At 43.6% G+C, this 21,615-nt stretch overlaps 1 long non-coding RNA gene across 2 annotated transcripts in view; it reads right to left on the bottom strand.

Moving 5' to 3' along the window:
* Positions 1-1,084: 1,084 nt before the first annotated feature.
* Positions 1,085-21,615, bottom strand: part of LOC126081211 (uncharacterized) — a 70,963-nt gene continuing 50,432 nt past the window's right edge. For both annotated transcript variants that reach the window (XR_007518319.1, XR_007518318.1), the window contains exons 2-3: positions 1,580-1,739; positions 1,085-1,497 (exon numbers count right to left, since the gene is read on the bottom strand). This is a non-coding gene — a long non-coding RNA (uncharacterized LOC126081211). The remainder of the gene's footprint in view (positions 1,498-1,579; positions 1,740-21,615) is intronic.

A 21,615-nucleotide genomic window follows, 5' to 3' on the forward strand; every position in this document is an offset into this window, starting at 1 on the left:
ACCTGTTTCAACTTACATACAAGTTCAACTTAAAGACTGTAATGGATTGAATTGTGTCCTCCAAAAAATGTGTCAGCTTGGCTAGGCCCTGTGTGGTTGTCCCCCATTTTGTGATTTTCCTATGTGTTGTAAAGCACGATCTCTGCCTGTGGTTAAAGAGGATTAGAGTGGGCTATGACACCCTTACCCAGGTCACCTCCCTGATCCAAGGTAAAGGGAGTTTCCCTGGGGTCTGGGCTGCACCACCTTTTATCTCTCAAGAGATAAAAGGAAAGGGAAGCAAGCAGAGAGTTGGGGACCTCATACCACCAAGAAGGCAGCACCAGGAGCAGAGCGCATCCTTTGAGCCTGAGGTTCCTGCGCTGAGGTGCTCCCAGACCAAGGAAAGATGGATGACAAGGACCTTTCTCCAGAGCCAACAGAGAAAGCCTTCCCCTGGAGCTGATGCCCTGAATTTGGACTTGTAACCTACTAGACTGTGAGAGAATAAATTTCTCTTTGTTAAAGCCATCCACTTGTGGTATTTCTGTTTAGCAGCACCAGATGACTAAGGCAAAGACAGACGTAAGAACAAAATGCATTCGCTACCCAGGTACTGTCTGTATCCGTGGTGGCTCTTGTTCCTGACCCTTCTCCCGCATTCCCTGAAAAGTTTATCTCATGGCTCACCGACTTAATACCTCAACAAATAGAATCAGGCTATGAAGCATTATAGAACAGAAAATGGACATGACATAAGGACAAAAGACATGATAAAAAAATACCAGTTATAAACTTCAATGCACAAATCAACAAAGCGACCAAATATACAAAATAGAACTCAAAACGAGTGACTATTTTGGAAAGAAAAAATATAGTGTTAACTGTTAATACATCTCCTTCAAAATTGGACAAATAACCTGTATTAAATGCAGGTAATGTTATAAAAGACTTGAATAATACAATACCGATGAACTTGATTTAATTGACATACAGAGTAATTTCTACCTTAGAAAAAGAGAATATACATTCTTTTCACAAAGAACTTACTTGACTACAAAGAAACACAATAAATTTCACAGAGCAAAAATTTTACAAGGGCCATTAGCTAATCATCATCTTACAAACAAGGAATGAGCAAGAAGAAGACGACCAAACAGTTCCACTAATTAGAAACTAGAAAATCCCTCAAACCTCGGTTTCAAAGTGAGAGTGAAAATTAATTGTTAACTATTTAGAAAAGGAAAAATTTTAGGTCCAGACCTAAAGTGTATAACTGGGGATATATTAAAGAAATAAAATTATTACTTGCTGTTGCTGTTGTCAGTTCCGACTCACGGCGGCCTTGTGTAGAACAGGACAAACGTTGCCGGGTCCTGCGCCACCTTCATGATCACTGGTATGTTTGAGCCCACTGTTGTAGCGTCAGTCCATCTCATGGGGGGTTTCCATCTTTTTCATCGACCCTTTACTTTACCAAGCATGGTGTCCTTCTCCAGGGATTGTTGTTTCCTGATGCTGTGCCCAAAGTAAGCAAGACAAAGTCTTATCATCCTTTACTTCTAAGGAGGAACCCAGTTGTATTGTTTCTAAGACTGACCTGTTTGTTCTGCTGACAATTCACGGTACACTCGATATTCTTCGCCAACACCATAATTCAAATGCATCAATTCTGTCTTCTTTTTCCTTGCCCAGCCTTTGCATGTGTACACATACAATCATCAAGCAACAGCAACAAGGATCTGGTCATCTCTAAATGGCTGGATTATAAGACAATATTCCTGTTACATATTTTTCAGTTTTTCCTTTAACAAAAGTTATGCACTAACATCTTAATCTAAAGAAGTAAAACGACGGCACTGGGGGAGTTCTCAGACTGGCAACCATGGGATAGGAAGGCACAGGACCAAATCCTGGGACACCTGGGACCTGCGAGATCCTGAAGCTGAGCCTCTAATCACAAGCATTGACACGTGTGGGAAGAGGTCCAATTTTAGAAACCTGAGAGGGCCGGTGTGGGACCACGCCCTAGGAGCTGCCGCTAAAAGGAAAACAAGCCATAACAGGGCCAAAGGCAATCAGCACAAACAGGAACCAGGAAGGAATCATGTGCCCATATCACACCTGACACCTGGGCAAGGATATAATGGCTCCTGGCACAGGAGGCTCCACACCTGAATACCTTCCTCTCTACCTGCTCCTCTCCAAACCCATCCTCAACTCACCAGAATCATGGGCTGCTGTGGCTGTTCTGGAGGCTGTGGGGGCTGTGGCTCCAGCTGTGGGGGCTGTGACTCCAGCTGCTGTGTGCCTGTGTGCTCCTGCAAGCCTGTACGCTGCTGTGTGCCAGCCTGTTCCTGCTCCAGCTGTGGCTCGTGTGGGGGCTACAAGGGAGGCTATGGCTCCTGTGAGGGCTCTAAGGGGGGCTGTGGCATCTTTGGGAGCTCTAAGGGGGGCTGTGGCTCCTGTGGGGGCTACAAAGGGGGCTGTGGTTCCTGTGGGGGCTGCAAGGGGGGCTGTGGCTCCTGTGGGGGCTACAAAGGGGGCTATGGCTCCTGTGGCTGCTCCCAGTCCAGCTTCTGCCCTTCAGGCTGCGGACAGTCTTGCTGCAAGCCCAGCTGCTGCCAGTCCAGCTGCTGTAAGTCCAGCTGCTGCCAGTCTAGCTGCTGTGTCCCTATTTGTTGCCAACGCAAGATCTGATGTAATAGCCAGCCCTCAGTTGATCTCCCCCATCTGCTACCTCTGGTGAGGCCCCTGGCATCCTGCAGACCCGCCTTCTGCATTTGCCTGTATCCACCACATCAAACACCATTCACCTGAGTGATGAGAGTCTCATTTCAGGCAAGGGCACGGTCTAGTGCTCACCAACAGCCCTCTAAAAAGCAAGTGGCCATTATCTTCCACTTCCAGGAACTGGCGCTCATGTTAGGGGTCTACCAGAGGCTCATCAAAAGCAACACCCCGACCTCATCCACGCCACTTCTTCCTACCACCACGTAACCCGGCCCAGTGGAGCAAGAGGCTCCCTTCTTTCCAATAGAGTTCCATATTTGTACGTTAAAATGCAATAAAATCTCCTTTCAATAAAAATTTCTGTCACTACAAAACAATCTTGTTCATTGTGTGCTTCTTCCATTCGGCCTCTTCACCATACACTCATGAATAAGAGATTTCATTGCTAAAAATTACAAAATGCTTAAAGTCACACCCACTAAAATCGGAAGTAAGACAATAACACCAGCCAGTATTAGTCATATTTTTGTATAGTCTAGATAATTAAAAAAAAAAGTTGCTGTCTAGTCAATTCCAGCTCATTGCAGCCCCATGTGTGTCAGAGTAGAACTGTGCCCCACACCGTTCCCAGGGGTGGTGATCCTGCAGAAGTAGGTCACCAAGGCTTTCTTTCGGGACACCTCTGGGTTGGAAGAGCCGACCTTTCAGTTAGTAACTGAGTGCTTAACCATGTGCATCACACAGGGATTCCATCTTGATAATACAATCATACAATTTAAATAATTACTTTGAATGTTGTAAAAGAAGAGACACATTTTCCTCTTTTTTTTTTTTAATTGAACTTTAGGTGAAGCTTTACAGAACAAACTAGCTTCTCATTAAACAGTTAGTACACACATTGTTGTATGACATTGGTTAACAACCCCACGACATGTCAACACTCTCCCTTCTCAACCCTAGGTTCCCTATTACCAGTTTTCCTGTTGCCTCTTGCCTTCCAGTCCCTGCCCCAGGGCTGGTGCACCCCTTTAGTCTTGTTTTGTTCCCTGGGCCTGTTCAATCTTTGGCTGAAGGGTGAACCTCAGGAGTGGCCTCATTACTGAGCTGAAAGAGTGTCCAGGGGCCATACTCTCATGGCTTGTCCAGTCTCTGTCAGGCCAGCAAGTCTGGTCTTTCTTTTTGAGTTAGAATTTTGTTCTACATTTTCTTCCACCTCTGTCTGGGACCCTCTATTGTGATCCCTGTCAGAGTAGTCAGTGGTGGTAGCTGGGCACCATTTAGTTGAACTGGACTCAGGCTGGTGGAGGCCATGGTAGATGTGGTCCATTAGTCCTTTGGACTAATCTTTCCCTTTTGTCTTTAGTTTTCTTCATTTTTCCTTGCTCCCGAAGGGGTTAGACTAGTGGAGTATCCTAGATGGCTGCTCACAGGTTTTTAAGACCCCAGACTTTACTCAAAGAAAACAAAAATCCTCACAACTGGACCAATGAGCAACATCATGATAAATGGAGAAAAGATTGAAGTTGTCAAGGATTTCATTTTGCTTGGATCCACAATCAACAGCCATGGAAGCAGCAGTCAAGAAATCAAAAAACACATTGCATTGGGTAAATCTGCTGCAAAGGACCTCTTTAAAGTGTTGAAAAGCAAAGATGTCACCTTGAAGACTAAGGTGTGCCTGACCCAAGCCATGGTATTTTCAGTCACATCATATGCATGTGAAAGCTGGACAATGAATGAGGAAGACCGAAGAAGAGTCGACGCCTTTGAATTGTGGCGTTGGCGAAGAATATTGAATATACCATGGACTGCCAAAAGAACGAACAAATCTGTCTTGGAAGAAATACAGCCAGAATGCTCCTTGGAAGCAAAGATGGCAAGACTGTGTCTTACACATACTTCGAACATGTTGTCAGGAAGGACCAGTCCCTGGAGAAGGACATCATGCATGGCAAAGTACAGGGTCAGCAGAAAAGAGGAAGGCCCTCAACGAGGTGGATTGACACAGTGGCTGCAACAATGAGCTCAAGCATAACAACAATTCTAAGTATGGTGCAGGACCGGGCACTGTTTCATTCTGTTGTGCATAGGGTCGCTATGAGTTAGAACTGACTCGACGGCACCTAACAACAACAACAACAACAAGATGCTACTCACCAAAGTAGAATGTAGAACATTTTCTTTATAAACTCAGTTATGCCAATTAAGCTAGATGTTCCCTGAGACCATGGTTCCCACAGCCCTCAGCCGAGCAATTCAGTCCCTCAGGGAGTTTGGAGGCATCTATGGAGTTACCATGGCCTTGCCTTGTACAGGTTGTGCTGGCTTCCCAGTACTGCGTACTGTCTTACCCTTCACCAAAGTTTCCACTTATCTTTTGTCTATTAGGTGTTTTTCCATCCCCACCCCTCCCCTCCCTCGTAACCATCAAATATTGTTTCTTTTTATATGTAAAGTTTTCATGACTTTTTACAGTAGTGGTCTCATACAATGTTTGTCGTTTTGTATTGACTTATTTCACTCGGCATAATGTCTTCCAGATGCTTCCATGTTATGAGGTGCTTCACAGACTCATCTAACGTTTTCTTTGTTCCTCTTACTCTCCTGTGCTGAATTCCTTTTGTTTGTGGGTTTCTTTTTCATTTCTTTTGTTTTTGTAGATTTTGTTTTTATTGAGACTTTATGTTTTCTTCTTTATTTTGGTGAGTAGGTTTGTTAACTTTCTTTGTGGTTACTTTGAAATTTACCCTTATCTTCCTAGGTTTGATCCAGTCTATTACTACTTGTTATCGTCTTGCCTTCCTCTCCATTAGAAAGTTCTATACCTACACTGTTTCTTCCCTCTTTTATTGTTCTGTTGTGTTGTCATTTACAGATTAACCTCTCTGGTTCCCTGTTGCAAGTGTTTTGGTTTTGGATAGTCCTTGAGAGTTCATTTCCTAGGTTGGCATCTGGCTGGTACAATCTTGCGTCCTAGATTCAGGCTGTGGTCTGCTGTTGTTTATTCTCAGACTGAAGGATTCCCTTTAATAATTCTTGTAGGTTTGGTTTGGTTTTTACATATCCCATTCATTTCTGTTTATCTGGGAATGACCTAATTTCACCATCATATTTGAATGAAAGTTTTGCAGGATATATTATTCTTGGTTGACAATTTTTTTCTTCCAAGGTTTTATATATGTCATCCCATTGCCTTCTTGCCTGCATGGTTTCTGCTGAATAATCAGAGCTTAGTCTTATTGTTTCTCCTCTGTATGTGACTTTTTGTTTTTCTTGAGCTGCTTGCAGGATTTTTTCTTTGTCTTTGGTTTTAGCAAGTGTGATTATGATATACCTTGGTGTTTTTCTTTTGGGGTCTATCCTGTATGGGGTTCATTGAGCTTCTTGAATGGTCAGCTTTTCATCATTCATGATATTAGGAAAGTTTTCTGTCAGCAATTCTTCAATGATCCTCTCTGTGTTTTCCATTTTCTCTCCCTGTTCTGGAACTCCGATCACTCGCAAATTTTTGCTTTTGATTGTATCCCACATAATTCTCAGGGTTTCTTTATTTTTCTTTGTTCTTTTTCCTGATTTTTCCTCAAATAGAGTTGTATCCAACTGTTTGTCTTTTATTTCACTGATTCTGTCTTCAATCATTTCAAATCTGCTCCTCAGCCCTTCCATGACACTGTCCATTCCTGAAATCTTATTGTTTATCTTTTGGATTTCTAATTGTTGTTTTTGTATGATTTCTAGTTGTGAATTTATTTTGGCATTTTGTTCTTGTATTACTTTCCTGAATTGTTCCTTTTTTTTTTTTTTTTGCCTGTATTTTCCATGAATATGTCTGCCTTTTCCAAAATTGTGTCTATTTTTTCCTCATTTTTGTCTGCTTTTTGCTTCAACTCTTGGGTTGCTCTGAATATTAGAGCTTTGAATTCCCTGTCAGTTAGTTCTAGTGCCTTGTCTTCTACTGGAAAGTCATCTGGTGTTTGATTTTGGATGCTTACTGGATCCATCCTGTCCTGTTTTTTATGTTTTGATATTGTCTGCTGTCTTTGGGACATTCAGTAGTTATTTTCTTTGCTTCTTAACTGTAGATTTGTTTGTTTCATCCTGCTTTTTTGTTTTATTTGGTTATATCTGAGCAGGTGGGCTGTGCACTCTTTGCTCGTCTGTAGTCATGATACTTTTCACCTCCTTGTCCAATAGGCAGGGCCAGTCACTGAGCTATGGTGCAGCAGGGCAGGTCCAGCTGAAGGGGAGGGGCTGGGATGGGTTGTTTGTGGCATGTACTAGGGCTGACAGGGTGGGCCAGGAATCAGTGTTGGGCAGGTTCCTGTAGGATGTGCCTGTGCTGCTCAGGGTATGATGTTCAGTGCACAGGGCAGGTAGGCAGGAAAGGAGGGGGAGGTTGTGATGTGTGAAGCAAATAGGGGTATGGGAAAGAGGAGAGAAAAAGAGGAGCCAAAAACAAAGAAGCAAAGAAAGAGAAAGGAAAAAAAAAGAGTGCTAAGGGAGCTTGCCATTGGAGTGGAGAGATGAGAGACTGAGAAATGGAGATAAGCAAAAAGGGAAGAAGAAAAAATAAATAACTAGTTACAATTTTGGGGGGAAAAAAGAGAAGTCCCAGAGCCCCACTAGTGGGTATGCTAAGACCAGGGAAGTGGCTCCCCAGCTGTGCAGTATAGCCTGGATAGAGGCAGTATAGATGTCACACAGCACCAGGTATTCAGGAGACAGGAAAAGAAGATAAGTGTAGAGAGATGAGAACTGAGAAATTAAGACAGACAGAAAGGGAAAGAGAGAGAGAAAAGAAAGAAAGAAAAAAAAAAAAGATGCCAGCAAGGATCCCACCTATGCAGCTACCCAGATTGGGGGAGTGGCTCCTAAGCCATGCAGTACAGCCTGGCTAGAAGGGGCTCCCAAGCATTGAAAAGAAAAAGAAAACAAACAAAACAGAAAGAAGCAAAACAAGAAAGAAGAAAAAAAAGTCCCAGGGATCCCACCAGCTTGGTGTCATGGGCCAGAGGAGCGATTCCCCTGTAGAGCGTGGCTTCACAACCTTTCAAGAAGAAGCAAAGATGGAACATGGAGCCATGTTTTGCAGAGAAAGGAGAGGGTGGTGGTAGGAGGCACAGAAGAAACCAAAAGAGACGGAAAGAACCAACACCAGCTCAGGGGCTCAGTCAGTGTGGGCAGGGCAAATCCAAGCAATTGCCGCAGCAGTTGCCTCCTGGCCAAGACTGTGGCTGGTGGGAAGCAGAGGAGGCCAAAGGTGGGTGGGGGGAAGAAGGCGGGGACTAGGAAAGCGTATATCTCTTGTTACCAGGTGCTCTGTCTCCTGCTGGGAACCTCATGAAGCTGCTTTCCTGTACTCCCTAACCACTAATCTCCAATGTGGGGGTAGGGGTGAACCCAAGCGGCATGGACGCTGCACTTCCTGGCCAGCTGAGCCACTGCAGTGAGCCAGCAAGCTCGGAGGTAGAGCAGCGGGGAGAGAAAGGGGGGTGGGAAGCTGTGTGTTGATGGTTACCAGGTGCTCTGCCTCCTGCTGGGAGTTCCACGAAGCTGCTTTCCTGTGCTCCCTGTCTGCTGATCCCTGACTGGAGTCCAAGATAGCGGATCCATGCTGCATTAGCTGATGGGGCCCTCCACATGTATCTCTCCTCGCTCTCCGTCCTCTGTCCGTTTCTTATTCCATTCAGTGCTTGACTGAGTTCTCTGTCTCTTCATTTGGCACTTCAGCTTCCAGGAATGACGTTTGTCTCTGTTTTACTTAGTTTTTCAGGTCTTTGCTGTGGAGGGATGACGTGGTGCTTCTGTCTATGATGCCATGTTGGACAGAAGCCCACATTTTCCTCTTTTTAATAGCAATATCAGTTTCTGTCGGGTCGATTCCAACTCATGGTGACCCTACGTGTGTCAGAGTAGAACTGTGCTCCATACGGTTTTCAATGACTGAGTTTTCAGAAGTAGATTTTCAGGCCTTTGCCTCTGGATGGACTCAAACCTTCAGCCTTTCAATTAGCAGCCAAATGTGTTAACCACGTGGACCCCAATGGCACCGTTATACCCATAATCAAAATAATACCCAAGGAAATTTGCATTGGCTTCCTCTCTCAGCTGTAACAAGTCCTCACAAATTTAGTGGCTTAAAACAATACACATTTCCAGTCTCACGGTTCTAGAGGTCAAAAGTCTGAAATGGGTCTCACTGGACTAAAATCAAGGGGTTTGAAGGACTGTTTCTTCTGGAGGCTCCGGAGGAGAGAGTCTGTTCCCTTGTCTTTTTCCAGCTTGTAGAGGCTGCCCATTCCTTGACCTTGGACCAGGTTTATCTTGAAATCGAAGCACCTCCATCTTATGATCAATGGATCTCACAGAGATCTCCTGGTGGGATTTACTGATAATGGCGATAGGCAAAATTTGTTGGAGGACACCAGTAGAGAGTGAATTTTCAGCCCAGGGAACAGAGTGTTTTTAGAGGGAAGGTAATGAACGGTCTGTTCTGACTCATTTCAGAGATTTGTGGGCAAAACCTCCACCACCCCGCTGCATCAAGCCCAGGAGCATCAAGAAGGAACAGGGTCGTTTAGGGGAGCAGCCAATGGAAAAAAGAGATGGTGTCCCCAACACACTGCTGACCTTCTCCCTTGGGCACAGCCTGCATCCAGTATACCAGAAGGTCCCTGGTCAAAATCAGTGGGTCAGGGTAATGAACAGCAAAAGGTCTGGGGGGCAGGGGGTAACATGGATACCCCACTCCTCACTTTGCTCTATAGCAGGAGCCTCAGCCTGCCCAGTCCTGATATGCTTGACCCCATGTTCCTCCCTGCTCCTGGGCAAGGCTGATCACTGGGAACACACATGTTTACTCTCTCCTCTTCTTTCTTCCCAGTAGGCCTGGTGATAGTAAGCCACTCTCTTTGTTCCTCCACGTGCTACACTTTCAGAATGCAGGCCCCAAATGCTTTGCGGTTGTGCTGCTTAGTCTGAAATGGACAAAGCCAGTCTAATCTGAAATAAAATATCAGAGAGCCACTCGGCTGGCCATCCTAATGTCCTTGCCTCCATACAGCTTCACTGCAATGGAGGGGCGGTGTTGAGCTGTATCTGCCTGAGGGCATCGGCTTTGAACTCAGGGGAGAAGAAAAAGGTTGTATAAACAAATCTCTACATCCCAACAGATAGAAAACAAAACAGAACTGCTGAAATACGGAAACACTTGGTTTCACAGATGCAAATACATAGATGTTTGGGGAAAATTACAACAATAAAAATAACCCAAATATTAACAAGAATTAACTCTAAGTGAAAGGATTATGAGTAATTTGTTTCCTCCCTTAATTTTCAATTATTATTTTTCTGCAAAGACCAGGTTGTTGCTTTTCAAAGAACATGGATTACATGTGCTTTGGCTTTCTGTGGCTGCTGTAACAAATCTCACAACTTGGTGGCCTAAACCAACAGAAATATAGTCTCCCAAGCCCTGAGACTATGCCCCCGAACACCCTTTTAACTCAGTGCTGGAGTCACTTCTGCGGTTCATCATTCAACCAAAGATTAGACAGGCCTGTGAAACAAACAACACATGTAGCTCAGCCATGTGTATGAGATTAAATGGGCTCACCAGTCCAGCGGCAAGGACAGGAAGGCAGGAGAGGACAGGAAAGCTTGGTGAATGGAGATGTGGAACCCAAGGTCAAGAAGGGGAGAGTGTTGACAGGTTGAGGGGTTGGCAACCAATGTCACAAAACAATATGTGTATTCATTGTTTAACGAGAAACTAATTTGCTCTGTAAACCTTCATCTAAAGAACAATTTAAAAATAAATATAGTCTCCCACATTTCTGGAGGCCAGAAGTTTCACATCAATTTCACTGGACTGAAATCAAGGCGTGGGCAGGGCCATGCTTCCTCTGGACTCTCTAGGTGAGAATCTATTTCTTGCCTATTCCAGCTTCTGGTGGCTGCTGACATTCTCGGTTTGTGACCACATCATTACAACCTTCAAGGCCAGCATCTTCAAATCTCTCTCTCTCTTTGCTCTGTCTTCACATTGCCTTCCGCTCTATGTGTGGTCAAATCTTTCTCTGCCTCCTTCTTATACGAATACACGTAATTGCATTTAGGGCCCACCAAGATAATCTCCCCATCTCAATATCCTTAATGTAATCACATCTGTAAAAACCCTTTTTCTAAATAAGGTAAAATTCACAGGTTCCAGGGATTAGGCATGATATCTTTGGTGGCCATTTATCAGTCTATGACAGTCCACTCTCTGGCCTCCAAAAATTCACATCTGTCCTGTTATAGATTGAATTGTATCTCCCAAAAATGCGTATCATTTTGGCTAGGCCATGATTCCCAGTATTGTATGATTGACCAACACTTTGTCATCTGACGTGATTTTCCTATGTGTTATAAATCCTACCTCTATGACGTTAATAAGGCAGAATTGGAGGCAGTTATGTTAATGAGGCAGGACTCAATCTACAAGATTAGGCTGTTTCTTAAACCAATCCCTTCTGAGCTAGAAAAGAGAGAAGCATGCAGAGAGACCTCATACCTCAGACCTTGGTGGACCTCATACCACCAAGAAATCAACACTGGGAGCACAGCACATCCTTTGGACCCAGAGTCCCTGCACTGAGAAGCTCCTAGTCCAAGGGAAGACTGATGACAAGGACCTTCCTCCAGAGTCGACAGAGAGAGAAAGCCTTCCTGTGGAGCTGATGCCTGAATTCAGACTTCTAGCCTCCTAGATGATGAAAGAATAAAGTTCTGTTTGTGAAAGCCATCCGCTTGTATTTCTGTTATAGCAGCACTAGGTAACTGAGACACGTCCCATATACAGAATATATTCACCCCATCCCAGGACCCCCAAAAGTATCAACCCATTACACATTAACTCAAGTTCAAAATATCATCTAAATAGTACTAACTGAAAAGTCCCAAATTTCATCATCAGGTGTGGGTGAGACTTTGGAGCAAAATTCCTCTCCATTTGTGGACCTGTGAAACTAGAGAACATGTTATCTGTTCCCAAAATATGGTGTTGGGGCAGGCTTAGGTTAAGAGTTATAGACATTCCCAAACCAAAGGGGGGAAAATAGAAGGAAGAAAGGGGTCACCAGTCCCAAACAATTTTTAAATCCAGCTGAGAAAACTTCATTAGGTTTCAAGGCCTGGAAGTAATTCTATGTTGGTCAAGCCTCCACTCTCTGCACCCTCAGCTCCCTTGCTTTGCCCTTGAACTCATTCTTTCTTCTTCTTGAAAAGCACCACGTATTTGCAGATGAGTACCATTATCAACCTGTTTCCTACCTGTAGACTTTTGGGAGTCCGATAGCATCCTTTCATATCATTCTTGCTCTGTCTCTTTTAGTTTCTTAGTGCTGGTATAATAGAAATACCACAAGTGGGTGGTTTTAACAAACATAAATTTATTTTCTCAAAGATTAGGAAGCTAGAAGACTGATTTCAAGGTGATGGCTCTAAGGGAAAGCTCTCTCTGTCCTCTCTGGGGGAAAACCTTTGTCTTGGCTTCTCTAGCATTATTCTCCGTGTTCCTTGAAGATCTCTGCTTGGCCTCTATCTTTCTCCCATTTGTAATTTCTTCTCTGTACCTAATCTCTTCTTTTTATATCTCAAAAGTGAGTAGGTTTAAGACACATCAGATACGGCTGAAATCAAGACGTCACAGGGCTGTGATCCCTCTGAAAACTCTAGGGGAAAATCATTCCTTGCCTCTTCCAGCCTCTTATGACTGCCAGCACTTCTTGGCTTGTGGCCCCATCACTCCAGTCTTCAAGGCCAACATCTACAAATCTCTCTCTGCTCTGTCTTCCTATTGCCTTCTCCTCTGTGTGTGGTCAAATCTCCTTCTGCCTCCCCTTGTAAGGGTACTATGACGACATTTGTTGAGTATAATCTCCCCATCCCCAAATCCTTAACCTAATCACATCTGCAAAGACACTTTTTCCAAATGAGAGACCATTCACAGGTCCCAGGGATTAGGACCTGATACCTTTGGAGGTCATTAATTAGCCTACTACAACATGTAAATAATAATAATAAGTGTAGCCAGGAGTAAAAGTCTCAATAGGACAAGCGTAAGGCAGCCTGGTCACAATGGTGTCATAAATGGATCACATGAAGTCAGCACAAAAGTCAGGTGATAAACTTCCAGGAATCCTGGGGATCTCAGGCAGGCTGGAGCTGAAGCCTCACACAGATGAGGAAGAGGACAAATTTAGAAACCTAAGAAAGTGGCCAGTGGCCCCAGCCAATAGGAACTCAGGGAAAAGGAGACAACAAGCAAAAAGATGTCCCAGGGGAAATAGCCTAAAGTCACAAGGAAGTCACCAGGTGCCCACCATATGCTGTGGGCAGGTATATAAGGGCACCTGGAACAGGACACTCCACATTCCACCACCTCCATGTCTACCTGCTCCTCTGACCAAACCCATCCTCAACACACAAGAATCATGAGCTGCTGCGGCTGTTCTGGAGGCTGTGGGGGCTGCGGCTCCAGCTGCTGTATGCCTGTTTGCTGCTGCAAGCCAGTGTCCTGCTGTGTGCCAGCCTGTTCCTGCTCCAGCTGTGGCTCACTTGGGGGCAGCAAGGGGGGCTGTGGCTCATATGGGGGCAGCAAGGGGGGCTGTGGCTCATGTGGGAGCTGTAAGGGGGGCTGTGGCTCATGTGGGGGCTGTAAGGGGGGCTGTGGCTCATGTGGCTGTTGCCAGTCCAGCTGCTGTAAACCTTGTTTCTGCTCCTCAGGCTGTGGACAATCCTGCTCCCAGTCCGGCTGCTGCAAACCCAGCTGCTGCCAGTCCAGCTGTTGTGTCCCTATTTGTTGCCAACGCAAGATCTGATGTAATAGCCAGCCCTCAGTTGATCTCTCCCATCTGCTACCGCTGGTGAGACCCCTGGCATCCTGCAGACCTGTCTTCTGCATTTGCCTGTATCCACCACATCAAACACCATTCGCCTGAGTGACCATCCTGGGAGAGAATCTCACTCCAGGCAAGGGCACAGTCAAGTGCTCACCAACAGCCCTCTAAGAAGCAAGAGGCCACAGGTGGCCTTTATGACCCCTCTGAGGTCCATTACCTTCCACTCCCAGGAAATGGCCCTCATGTTAGGGGTCTACCAGAGGCCCCTCAAAACATCTACCACCTGTCTTCTCAATAAGAAAAAGCACCATCTCTGACCTCATCCAAGCCACTTCTTCCTACCACCACGTAACCCAGCCCAGTGGAGTGATAAGGTTCCATATTTATATGTTAAAATGCAATAAAATTTCTTTTCATTAAAAACTTCTGTCACTACAAAACAATCTCATTCATTGTGTGCTTCTTCCATTCAGCCTCTTCACCACATACTGATGAATAAGCTATTTCATTGCTAAAAATTACAAAATGCTTAAAGTCACACCCACTAAAATCAGGAATAAGACAACAATGCCTGCCAGTATTAGTTATATTTTTATGTAGTCTAGATAATTAAAAAAAAAAAGTTGCTATCAAGTCACTTCCAACTCTTTGCAACCTCCTGTGTATCAGAGTATGACTGTGCTCCACATGGTTTTCAATGGCTGTGATCTTGCAGAAGTACCGTGCCTGCCAATATTAGTCATATTTTCATATAGTCTAGATAATACAATCATACGGTTTAAATAATTGGTTTAAATATTGAAGAAGAAGAAGAAGAGACAAATTTTCTTCTTTTTAATAACTTTATTTTGTACCTATAATGTCCATGGAATCTTATATTTGTGTCCCCTTGCTGCTGTAACAACTTGTCATAAATTTGGTGGCTAAGAACAGCATATATTTCTTACCCCACAGTTCTTGAGGTCAGAAGCCTGAAATGGGTCTCACTGGACTAAAATCAAGGTGTTGGCAAGGCTGAATTTCTTCTGGAGGCTCTAGAAGAAAATCCAATTTCTTTCCTTTTCCATCTTCTAGAGGCTGTCCCCTATTTCTCGGCCCATGGCCTCCTTCCATATTCAAAGGCTGCAGTAGTCAGTCAAGTCTTCCTGACATCACTGTGACACTGACTCCTCCATCTCCGTCTTCCACATTTAAGGACCCTTGTGACTGATTACACAGTTCTACTCTTCCCTACAGCGTTGCTATGAGTTGGAATCAACTCAACAGCAATGGGTTTCAGTTTTTTATTTTTATTTTGGTGATGACATCAGGCGAGCCAGATAATTCAGGATAATCTCCTCGTCTCAGGGTCACCTGATTAGCAACTTTAATTCCATCTGCCAACTTAACTCCCCTTTGCCATGTAACATGATATATTATAGCTTCTGGTAACTGGACATAGACATTTGGAGGGTGTCATAGTTATATAGTACTGCTGTAACAGAAATACCACAAGTGAATGGCTTTAATAAACAGGAATTTATTCTCTCATAGTTTAGAAGGCTGGACGTCCAAATTCAGGCAGCCAGCTCCAGGGGAAGTCTTTCTCTTTGTCGACTCTGGGGAAGGGTCCTTGTCGTCAACCTTCCCTGATCTAGGAGATTCTCAGTGCAGGGACCTGGGTCTAAAGGACGCACTCAGCTCCTGGTGCATCTTTGTTGGTGGTATGTGGTCCCTCTCCTCTCTGCTCAATTCTCTCTTTTATATCTCAGAAGGGATTGACTCAAGATGCAACCTAATCCTGCCTCATTAACATAGCTGCCCCTAATCCTGCCTCATTAAAATCATAGAGGTTAAGATTCACAGCACATGCGATAATCAGATAAATGACAAAATGGTGAACAACCACACAATACTGGTAATCATGGCCTAGCAAAGTTGACACATATTTTGGGGGACACAATTTAATCCATAACAGGGAACCATTATTCCACCTACCACAAACATAATTTTTAAAAGCTACCGAAATTACTAGGAGTATGTTGTAAAGTGGCTAGATGTAAAATAAATATACAGAAATCCACAGTTTTTATTTATACCAGTAATAGCCGGTTGGGAATAAAAAAATTTAAATATTTCTCTCACAATAGTGAGAAAAACTATAAAACATACGGGAATTAAACAGAAATGGTACAGAACCTGTACAAACAATACCTTAAAATGCCATTGGTGAAGTATGCAACACTCAAATAAATGGAACCACTTATATTGTTTCTGGATGGAAATCATTAAATTCTTTAAGTTTGTATGTAAATCAAAGCAAAATTAATATGTTCCTATTTTTTTTTATGATGATTCCAGTGAGATATGCTAGGGAACTCTATAAAGTGAGTTTACAATGTGCATAGAAGAACTGATGTCCAAGAGGAACCAAATAATTCTGAAAAAGATTAGTAGTGACTAACCTAACCAGTTATCAAAATTGCTATAGCAGACTCCAGTCAATACGGGTTTGAGCTTGATTTGCCCTCTTCACTAAAAATGCAACAATAATTGACTTTAATAGGTATTAACATATACATGTGAAAGCTGGACAACGAATAAGGAAGACCAAAGAAGAATTGCTGCCTTTGAATTATGGTGTTGGTGAAGAATATTGAATATACCATGGACTGCCAGAAGAACGAACAAATCTGTTCTGGAAGAAGTATGACCAGAATGCTCCTTAGGAGTGAGGATGACGAGACTTCGTCTCATGTGCTTTGAACCTGTTACTGGGAGGGACCAATCCCTGGAGAGGAACATCATGCTTGGTAAAGGAGAGGGTCTGTGAGAGAGAGGAAGACTCTCAATGAGATGAATTGACCCAGTGGCTGCAAAAATGGGCCCAAGCATAACAATGATTGCGAGGATGGTACAGGACTGAGCAGCGTTTCATTCTGTTGTACACGGGGTCGCTATGAGTCAGAACTGACTGGATGGCACCCAACAATGACAACATTATTATTATTATTATTATTATTATTATTATTATTATTATTATTATTATTATTATTATTATTATTATTATTATTATTATTATTATTATTATTATTATTATTATTAGATGTAGGTGTGATTCCTTAAATAAGGAAGTAAATATTTCCATGGCCCATAACCAGGAGAGGAACACCGAACCAGAAGTAAGCAGAGTTTGACCTGGGGGTGAAACGATTACCAACAGCACACTTCACTTTAGAGTGTAGCAAACAGTGAGGACCCTGATAAATATACTGGCATTCAGCTGGGACCCCCAAAAGTATAAACCCTGAGAGTAAGGGTAAACTGCAAGAAAGCACCCCTCACAAATGGCTGAACAAATAATAGGAAAAAAATCGATGAAACTAAAATTAGGTTTTTAAAAAAATTAATAAATTTCTAGGCAGACAAATCTAGATAAAAAAAGATAAGACACAAATTACCAGTATCAGGAATGAGAGAGGTGACATCACAACAGATCCTGTAGATATTAAAAAGATAATTTAAAAAATGTTATAAACTGTAAGCCAATAAATTCAACAACTTAGATAAAACAGGTAAATTACTTAAGAGACACAAATTATCAATTCTGACTCAAGAAGCAATAGATATGTAAATACTCGCAAACTTTTTTTAACTAATTCATAATTTAAAACCTTCCCACAGAGAAAACACAGGTTCAGGTGGCTTCGATGATTAATTCTATTAAATATTTATAGAAGAGATAATCCAAATGATACACAAACTCAGGAAAATAAAGGAGGAAACACTCCCCAGTGTTTGTGTACAGGTCTTTGTGTCAATACCGCCTTGTATTTCTCTTAGATAATTTCCTAAGAAAGAATTTCTGCATCATATGCTAAGTGAATATTTAACTTTATAAGAACCTTCCAAACTGTTTCCCAGAGTGGTTGTACCTTTTTATACCCCCACCAGCCGTATATGAGAGCTCCAGTTACTCTAAATCCCAAGACATGGCAATATCATTCATTAATTTTAACCACAATAATGGGTATGTGGTATCTCATTGTGGGTTTTAATTTGCATTTTTCTAATGGCTAACATTGAACATCTCTTTATGTGCTTATTTTCCATTTGTATACCTTCTTTTCTGAAATGTTCATTAAAATATTTTGCCCATGTTTATGGGTTTCTTTGTCTTACTGTTAAGTTGTAAGAGTTCTTGGTATGTTCTGGATACAAGCCATTTGTCAAAAATAATGTATTATGAATCTTTCCTCCCCAGTCTGTGGTCATCCCTTTTTATATTCTTAATATGCCTTTCAAAGAGCAGAAGGTTTTAAATTTGATAAATCCAATCTGTCGATATTTTCCTTACGGTTCATTCTTTTTGTGTCCATCTATAAAAATGTTTGCCTACTCTAAGGTTATAAAGACTCCTTCCTCTGTTTTCTTCTAGAAATTTTGTGATTTTAGCTCTTATGTTTAGGCCTGTTATCCGTCTTTGTTAATTTCCAATTATTCACTGTTTGTTGTTGTTAGGTGCCATCGAGTCGGTTCTGACTCGTAGTGACACTATGCACAACAAAACGAAACATTGCCCGGTCCATGCCGTCCTCACAATTGTTGCCATGATCAAACCCATTGTGGCAGCCACTGTGTCAACCAATCTCATTAAGGGTCTTCCTCTCTTTCGCTGACCCTCTACTTTACCAAGCATGATGTCCTTCTCCAGGGACTGATCTCTCCTGATACATGGGCAAAGTACGTGAGATGTACTTCTGCCATTTTTGCTTCTAAGGAGCATTCTGGTTGTACTTCTTCCAAGACAGATTTGTTCCTTCTTTTGGTGGCCCATGGTATGTTCAATATTCTTCTCCAGCACCACAATTCAAAGGCATCAATTCTTTTTCAGTCTTCCTTATTCACTGTCCAGTTTTCATATCCATATGAGGTGATTGAAAACACCATGGCTTGGGTCAGCTGCACCTTAGTCCTCAAGGTGTTATCCTTGCTTTTCAACACTTTAAAGAGATCTTTTGCAGCCAATTTGCCCAATGCAATGTATCTTTTGATATCTTGGCTGCTACTTCCCTGGGTGTTGACTGTGGGTACAAGTAAAATGAAACCCTTGACAACCTCAATCTCCTCTCTGTTTATCACGATGTTGATAATTGGCCCAGTAGTGAGGATTTTTGTTTTCTTTATGTTGAGGTATAATCTGTTCTGAAGGCTGTGGTCTTTGATCTTCATCAGTAAGTGCTTCAAGCCACTTCACTTTAAAAAGCAAAGTTGTGTCATCTACATAACACAGGTTGTTAATGAGCCTTCCTCCAATTCTGATGCCCCATTCTTCTTCACATAGTCCAGCTCCAGTAACCAGGGAGATTTGTGGGAATTTTCAGAGATACACTGGGAAAGGAATGGATTCCCTTGCAAACACCAGGATGGGGATCAGATTATTTTTATTTGGATAATAAAGTAAAGGGTATCCCCCAGAAAGTTGGCAAAAGCATGGGTAAACCCAGACAACATAGATGTGTTGTTGTTGTTAGTTGTCATCAAGTCGGCTCCATCTCATGATGACCTTACGTATAACAGAACAAAACATTGCCCAGTCCTGTGTCATCTTCATGATTGTTGGTGTGCTTGGGTCCATTGTTGCCGCTATTGTGTTAATCCATTTCATTGAGAGCTTCCTTGATTTTCATTGGTCCTCTATTTTACCAAACATAATGTCCTTTTCTAGAGATTGGTCTTTCCCTACGACGTGTCCAGAGTAAGTGAGTCAAAGTCTCATCATCCTCGCTTCTAAGGAGCATTCCAGTTGTATTTCTTCTAAGACTGACTGGCTTGTTTGTTCTTTTGACAGTCCACAGTATATTCGATATTCTTTGCCAATACCACAGTTCAAATTCATCAATTCTCATGTCTTCCTTTTTCATTGTCCAACTTTTACATGCAAGTGATTGAAAAGACCATAGCTTGGGTCAGATGTCATCAAAGTGACATCTTTGCTTTTTCAAACTTTAAAGAGGTATTTGCAGCAGACCTGTCCAATAAAATACATCATTTGATTTCTTGACTGCTGTCTTCATGAATGTTGACTGTTGATCCAAGCAGAATGATATCTTTGACAACTTCATTGATGTAGATATACTTATTCATGCTTACAGAAATCTACCAAAATATCATCTCTAGGTGACAGGATTGGGATAATTTGTTTTCTTTCCTTCTTTTTATTGTTTCCAGTAAAGGTCATACTTTACTTTTAAAATCTAAAAATGTAAGGTCAATATTATCAGGGAAGTCTCAACACAGTAGATGTAAGGCCTGGGGGAGTGGGGTTGGGGAGGAAGGATGCTGTTATCCATAAGTCACATGTGGAGGTCACATGTGGTCAGCAACAAGACCAGGTGACCAGCACCCAAGATTCCTGGGGGAACACCAGGCAGCCTGGAGCTGCAGGTCTAATTATAGGAGCCAAAGCAAAACAGGGAGAGGACACATTTAGGAAACAAAGAAAGTGGATGCTCAACTGAGCCAGTAGGAGGTCACTAACAAGAAGGAAAAAAAAACATGGCTCTGAAAAAATAATCCTGCCAGTCACAAGGAAGGGATCAGGTGCCCAGCATGACCGATGGCAGGTATATAAAGGCTCCTGGCAGAGGAGGTTCCACACCTGAACATCTTCCTCTCTACCAGCTCTTCTGACCAAACTCTTCCTCAGCTCAGCAAAATCATGGGCTACTGTGGCTGTTCCGGAGGTTGTGGGGGCTACAGCTCCAGGTGTGGACGTTGTGGGGGCTGCGGCCCCAGCTGTGGGGGTTGTGGGGGCTGTGGCTCCAGCTGTGTGCCCATGTGCTGCTGCAAGCCTGTGTGCTGCTGTGTGCCAGCCCGTTCCTGCACTAGCTGTGGCTCCTGTGGGGGCAACAAGGGGGGCTGTGGCTCCTGTGGGGGCAGCAAGGGGGGCTATGGCTCCTGTGGGGGCATCAAGGGGGGTTGTGGCTCCTGTGGGGGCCGCAAGGGGGGCTGTGGCTCCTGTGGGGGCTGCAAGGGGGATTGTGTTTCTTGTGGCTGCTGCCAGTCCAGCTGCTGCAAGCCCAGCTTCTGCTCTTCAGGCTGTGGACAACCCTGCTGCCAATCCAGCTGCTGTAAGCCCAGCTATTGCCAGTCCAGCTGCTGCAAACCCAGCTGCTGCTCTTCAGGCTGTGGGTCATCCTGCTGCCAGTCCAGCTGTTGTGTCCCCATTTGCTGCCAGTGCAAGATCTGAGGCTCTGGCCACCAACCTCACGTGGGTCCGGCAGATCCTGATCCCTGGTGGCAACCAGTGACACATCTGCATCTGCAGTGCACAGTTCCGTGTCCATCCTCCTCAGGAACAAGGCAGGCTGTGTCTTCAGGACCAGGAATCCTGCTCTCCAGTTTCTGATGGAGGAAGGGGCCCTTTGACCCATCCAGGGGCCTACCACCCCATTCACCTTTCAGAAGAGCATTCCTCCCTGCCTGGTAAGCCTTGCCCATCAGCAGCCTCCTAGGGAGGTTGGTTCCCAGAAAACCCTCCCCTCCCCATGGAACACGACTGAGACCATGCTACTAACCCCACCACCAGTTCTCGTCCATCTCACCATTCCTCCTCTGTCACCTCTCCCTCCTAACCCTCATTCCCATATAACCTCAAGGTTGCCACTGACATCCACTGGACCCTGGGGGCTGCTCAGGCACTCCAGCCCCCTCTTTCCCTGCGTATCTCCCCTAACACCAGCTCACTCTGGTGTTTGGTCCATTAAGAGCTACTCCAGATCCTTGGAAGCCTATGAATAAATAAATTCGCCAATGACAAGCCTTGTTCTCATTGTGATTTTTTTCTTACCAACTTCCTCACAAGAAACATTCTAAAAACTTGTTCACCATTAGTGGTGGTGGAAACCCGTATGTGTTAGCAATATTTGCCAGAACTGAGTACATGCAGACCTTTAAATCAGCACTTGGCCTTCTCAGTATTTGTCCAAAGGAAAGAACTCTGGGTGTTCATAAAGATTGTGGACAAGGTTAATCAACA

This window comes from Elephas maximus, chromosome 7, assembly GCF_024166365.1.
Source record: "Elephas maximus indicus isolate mEleMax1 chromosome 7, mEleMax1 primary haplotype, whole genome shotgun sequence".
NCBI lineage: Eukaryota > Metazoa > Chordata > Mammalia > Proboscidea > Elephantidae > Elephas > Elephas maximus.